Genomic DNA, 6,224 nt, shown 5'->3' with positions numbered 1-6,224 from the left:
CAGGGACTTGATACCCGGGATCAAGTTAATCCCGTTCACCTTTGACATTCACGGACGGGATCGAGTGTTTATGTCTGTGTAAATTACGGTCACGATTAGTGTGCACAGGAGGTTGTAAACAGGCCAATGTGTTGACATGCAAACAACAGATTATACGACACTGAATATAACGGCGAGACCAGTATACATGTACAGAGAACAACGTTTCATGAAGCCACAATGCATGTAGCAATAATAGGTGGGTGTACTTCAACAGAAATGAAAAAGGTACAGTCAATCCACGACGCCGCTGCAACTGGCGTTATTACGTTCCGAATTCGGCTTACCCGGGGCTCTGGCTGCAACTGAACAATTATTGCAGCTAAACGATAGCTTAGATGTCGTGCCATTGCCAAGATACTCTGCTGTTTCCGATCGTTTTGTCTACAGAACTACTAAAAACTCTCTCAATGCGACAAGAAAAATAATTACAGTTTGAAATCGGTGCAGTAACTTATATTTATAAAAATAATAAAATGTGACATCACCGATCATAAGAAACGTGGTGTTGAAGAACATATATTTTTGAACAGAAGACTACGGCGACCTGTAAGTATACATGTAATCTAACTTTAGCAAACTTGCAAGTCAAACATCCGAAGAGTAACGTCAATATTTTTGGTTTTGTTCTACTCATGTTATAAAATAAGTCAAATTTCGGGAAAGTATCTGTACATTTTCGATATCTGTGCAGCGCAAATGTGTAAACCGACCCTGCATTTATCCATCAGAAAGACCATGATCAGTTCGGGACTGCATAAACCCCTCCCTCTCTCTCTCTCTCTCTCTCTCTCTCTCTCTCTCTCTCTCTCTCTCTCTCTCTCTCTCTCTCTCTCTCTCCCAAAAGTTTAGCCATTTGATGTTTTATTTTGCCGACATTTATTTAACGTTTCACGATCACCGCTCCATGTTGATGTCGATTTTGATTTACGAAGTTTCTTCGTAACTAGAGACATGTCACGGCCTGGAGCTAGTTTTCACTATAAAACATTCTGTGTAAACGTTTTGCTTCCGAATGGAGGTGACAGGTGACTTCGTGTGTAAAATATTGAATGGCAATATGAATGTCACCGTTAAGAAAGTCTATGACTTTCAAACTAGTCGCACAAACAACAATAAACATGGCGGAGCAACGATACCGACATATTTTTTCCTCGACCTCTGATGAGAGCGACTCGCTGAAATTTTCCTACCTGGTATTGGTAAGTATTGGCTTTGCCCCGTGTGCTGGGTTATGTACACGTAACTCATTATACAAAAGTTGTATTCACTGTAAATCAATAAGCCTTTCGAACACGAAAGATATTCGGATATCTGAACCTCAACATCGGTTACGCAGCTCGAAAGTTATCCTCCGAAACAGGACAGGAACATTGCTCAAAGCCGGATTTCGTATGGTATATAGATATGGAAACACGCGGCTCATTGTTAGAAAGCATGCAATGCATGATGCTCCCTAGCTTGGTCCTTGGATTGTTGCCTTCCGTCTCGCCCCTACACACCATCAATTGCCTAACAATCACAGGATTCGGTCACATGTGTCTTCAAATTTTGATACATTAATTCTACCATCATCGAGCACGGAACACATAAAAAAACAATGGTCGCGGCTACGGGTTCAAGGACGTTCACGGGGAGAAACACCACGGATTTGTCGCAGAATTGTTATGACTAGCTTTATGGAGAATATTGGCGATCAGTGGATGGTCGCACATCGAACCGACGCCAAGATAAAAATATGATGTCCGAAAAGTTTAGTTTTGTTTTATTCAATTGAGTTATCGCCTTTGTTATCGCCTAAACATCCTCGGGTTTTGTTTTGTTTTCGGGCAGACTGCAACATGAATATCTTCCAAATGCATAGCGTACGGCCGTTCATGCAATCATAGACCCATGTGCTTTGGCAAACGGGCCAATTTTTTTGTACGTCGGTTAGAAACTAATGACAATATAGGTGAAGATGTTACATCTGTCAAATTAGGACAGAGTATTGAAGATTAAATTACTTTCATCGATCGACAAAGAAGAGAAAGAATGAGTCAGTGAATATCGAATCATAGACGGGAGAATCGAGGGTTTATGATCAATTGGGAACAAAATATTTCGATTAATTGACTAACACAACCAAAAAGGAAATTTTATTCAACTTTGAAAAAAGTCACCGCCTTCCGTTAGCATAGGATTCCATGGCAATGGACCAACACATGATGTCGTTTAGGTCCTCAAAAATCTTCTAAAACGGCACGACGATAATAACTAAAATGAATGAACAATTAAAAGCCCGTATTTAAATGACACGATATCAGTTGTCGTTTCAATTTTTTTCCTTTCTGTTAGAAACTCCACGATGATGTTTTGGAAATCAAACGGGAAATGCCATATTCTCGGTGCTCCGATTGATCCGTCCATTGAAGTAAATTTCACTTCCATGATTCGCCCATGCATGTAAAAAAATAGATGATCCGCCTCAGTAAATATCTGAAGTTTCTACAGGAAATCTCTCGTCCGTTCACGGATCTTTTTTCGTCTTTCATTTTAGTTTCAAGTTGTTTATAGGGTAAGGAAGCTAGAAATCCATCAAAACATCGCTCCAGGGTCTATGATCAAAAGTATGAGCGCGTTTTGTCATCAGCTGTCAGCAGGTCGTTTTCCAAACCGCGACAGGGACTCGAAAACCGCCATAGTGTCACAGGACGGTAGACGTAATTGTGTGCTATCGTTTGGTCCGTTTCAAGGTTAATTGACTCTGAATAACCTAATCACGGTCGTGACTCCCGTTTTTGACATAACTATATAAATACCCATCGGGATTGAGTGTTCATGGCGTCCCCTTTCACTTCGACCAGCACTTTGAATCAGTCTGTGAATCGTACGTCCCATCCCGATCAGTCTCTCGTTGATTTTTAAAACCTGGTAAATAAAGTTCTTCGTAGTCAGATATAATATTCTATTCTCCGTTATGTAAAGATGAATGTCTCATTCATATTTTTATTTAAACGAATATATCAACTTCTTGGTGTTTGGAAATAAGTGTGTTGCAATAATTTCCATCGGGGACTTCAATGATGAATTCTCTCAGCGGTTCGCTCATGATACACAGCACTGTACTTCCATGGAGATCGTATCGCTGTTTTAGCAGTGACTTTGATCGTAAGTTTTCATTCGACCAAAGTGATGAAATAAATGCTGACAAGCACTAACTATGTACAGACCGAGTTCACTTCACATTCTCACTATCGCCCGCACTTTCAAAGTGAGCACGTACACTTCAAGCCCTCACATTCGCTCTCCTAACTTTAGCCTCGCACTTGTCGATTTCCGGTACCCTTACATACCTTACGTCAGAAAGTCAGTCGTAAGGACGGTCGCATTTGCTGTTTGCAAGTTAAATGAGAGTCTCAGACCCGGTCTCAAATTCACTCGCAAACGTACATCACAAAGCGAAATGGGAGTCTCAAGTTCAGTCGCAAACGTGATCGCACTTTGACTCTTCTATGAACTGAGAGTGTCAGAATCAGTCGCATTCCTTATCATTTGGGGTCGTCATGAGTTGGAAGTAGCAATTATTGGACGATTCAAAGGTCGCAGAATTAGAGCAAGAATTACGGTCCAAGAGGTTCCGATCAAACAAGGGAATGAGTATGGAGTGTCCGGTTTACGGCTGCACCGCCTATTCAGACAGTGAGACAGCTAGGACACTCTCGCCATATATTGAGTATAGAGTTACCCTACGAAACGTATAATGGCAGAGATATTTGGCCATGGAAATAGTTTGAGAGTAAATTTAGCGTCTTTTTTAACTGTGAAAGTATTTACCGACAAGGTTCGGGTAGAACTACAAACAGATTCAAAGGTCGATTTACGATGCAAATGACACTCGACTGGCCGAGTTACCTTCCCTTTCGGGTGATGTTATTACATACTTCACATACGTGTCGGAAAAATTACTCCCATCCTCCACATTTTAGTGACAAATTTCACCATATTCCCCACGAAAAACATGAATATTTCTTTGAAATCGCCTGACTAAACCAAAATAGACTATTAATACCGTGCTTGACATTGAAACTTCGCAATGGCGCAGAGTAAGGGCGCAGTTTGGGCGGCGCAATATACCGGCGCAAAATGGGGGCGCAGTTTGAAATGCGCCGGCGCAGTTTGCAGGCGCACTTTGGTGATTTCAGATCGCTTACATAGCTGTCACAGTCTTTTGTTCAAAGCAGTGAATGTGGAAGATTCCATTCTTGTGAATCAGTGGAATTGCCTATAATTACTATGACCAGTGCTCAATGTTATTTACAGCTCAATCTGTTACCTGTTGTATTTCTGATGAGATAGCAATTTTCCTGTTGGCAGCTTTCACTCGATGGATAGTTATATTTCTCGATCTGTTTGCACAAAGACTGCTCGCATCAAGCTGAAGCTTGGCTGTGCTCTATGTAGATACAGCAAATGTTTCGTCAGCAGTTGAATGAAGTAGTTGATGTCTCAAGAAGGGAAGAACTGGAGGACTTTGAAAAAAAATGTTTTTGAAAAATTAAGAGAAAAAAATAATTGTCACTCCAAACAGAAAAACTGTTTGTTGCCATGGAGGCTGCTAAGAAAACTGCTGGGATCAGTTGAAACAAATGTAGGAAAATGGAGCCACCGGTGACATATATCAGGGTTCTCCACCAGGGGACTTTGTGGGCTACTCCTCTTGTTTTTGGGGCAATCTGTCCAAATGTTAATACCCATACAGAAGAATACATTTCCACAACAATAGGATATGTAAATTATGCATCGTTATGGAAACTGGACATCCGTCTTTTTTTTCCTAAGTTGAGGGAATACTGTACATTATGTATATAATTGGTCTGTAGCCTGGTAGGACAGTTAAATTACAGGCAGACACCTCTTCCTTCAATTCTTGAATAGTTCTTACAAAATTGTAGTTTTGAATCCATTTGCAGTGTGTTAAAACATGCAATGCTGATAGCATGGAACTGATATCATTAAATCTTCACAAAGACTGATTGGGTTGCGGGTTTATGGGTACCTCATCCTGTAAATTGGGCTCGCCTGTTGGATGAGTAATAAAATAAAAATATAAAAAAATTTGTCAAAGAAATCTTAAGGTTAGTAGTTAATGGGTATGAAAATACAATTTTAATGTAGACGTCTTCTGTCAGAGTGCCTTTCTTGTAAAACAAGCTGCAAAGTTGTGTATTGTTAGACCAAAGAACAGGGAAAGACAAAAACTGCACTTTTAATGTTCTTCAAAACAAGATGTATGGTGTATATTCAGTTATTTGTATACAGTCATGGATATTCTTATGTGTGTACCTTTAAAGCAGAGTGCGGCTGGGTGATGGCTGTGGTGAACGTTTGTTGTGGTTGATCTTTGTCTGTGAGAAAAAAGGCAATTAGCAGTCAGTGAAGCTGAGATTTCAACCCAAAGGTGGCAATAAAACTTCCATTGATTACTAAAACTACTTAATATTCAGTTGATTTCAACCCATCTCCTCCAGCTCTGCCCTCACAGATCAAAAGATTTCCATGTGATAGAGATATTTTGAAACCATGATGAACCAGATCAGAGGCAGCATTCCACTTCTAGGGCTGGTCGTGAGGCTTTCCTGATATTGAATTGAATAGCTTCTGTCCAAAGTTAATACAGCACAATCTTTCAACCGAGGCAGAATGAATATTTCTGTACAGCTGACACAAATTCAGTAATTTTCGCTCTGGTGCATTTTTGGCAGTCTGACAACGTACTTTCAAAACTGAAATGAACATTCGTGAAACTAAAACAGTGATTGGCTGATTGAAGTGATGTCATTCATCAAAGATACCGTACTTTCTTTGGCTGTTTTCCCCGATATCAGTAGTCGGCCCGAGCTAAAAGGTAATCTTTGTCTAGAATTATCAAATGAAAATTAAAAACCTTGGCTCTATGACCAACTGTTGATAAATTTATCTTCTTTTACTGGACAACAGTATCAATGTATGAATATCAATATCACAGTCTGAGTCGTAGTTTAGTTGGACTAAACAAAGATTTCAAGCAGCCGTCAGTGGTAATTCCTGTGTCAGTTAATTCAAGGTTCTCCAAGGTAAAAGAGTATTTGTTAAAGTTGTGATTAACGAGATCAAAAACCACGTCAGAACAAAATGTTCTATATTTAAGAGAGTTCACTCAGAAC

Source organism: Ptychodera flava, chromosome 21 (assembly GCF_041260155.1).
Source record: "Ptychodera flava strain L36383 chromosome 21, AS_Pfla_20210202, whole genome shotgun sequence".
NCBI classification, from domain to species: domain Eukaryota; kingdom Metazoa; phylum Hemichordata; class Enteropneusta; family Ptychoderidae; genus Ptychodera; species Ptychodera flava.
The sequence above is the reverse complement of the archived record's forward strand: the minus strand, read 5'-3'. Positions refer to the sequence as shown.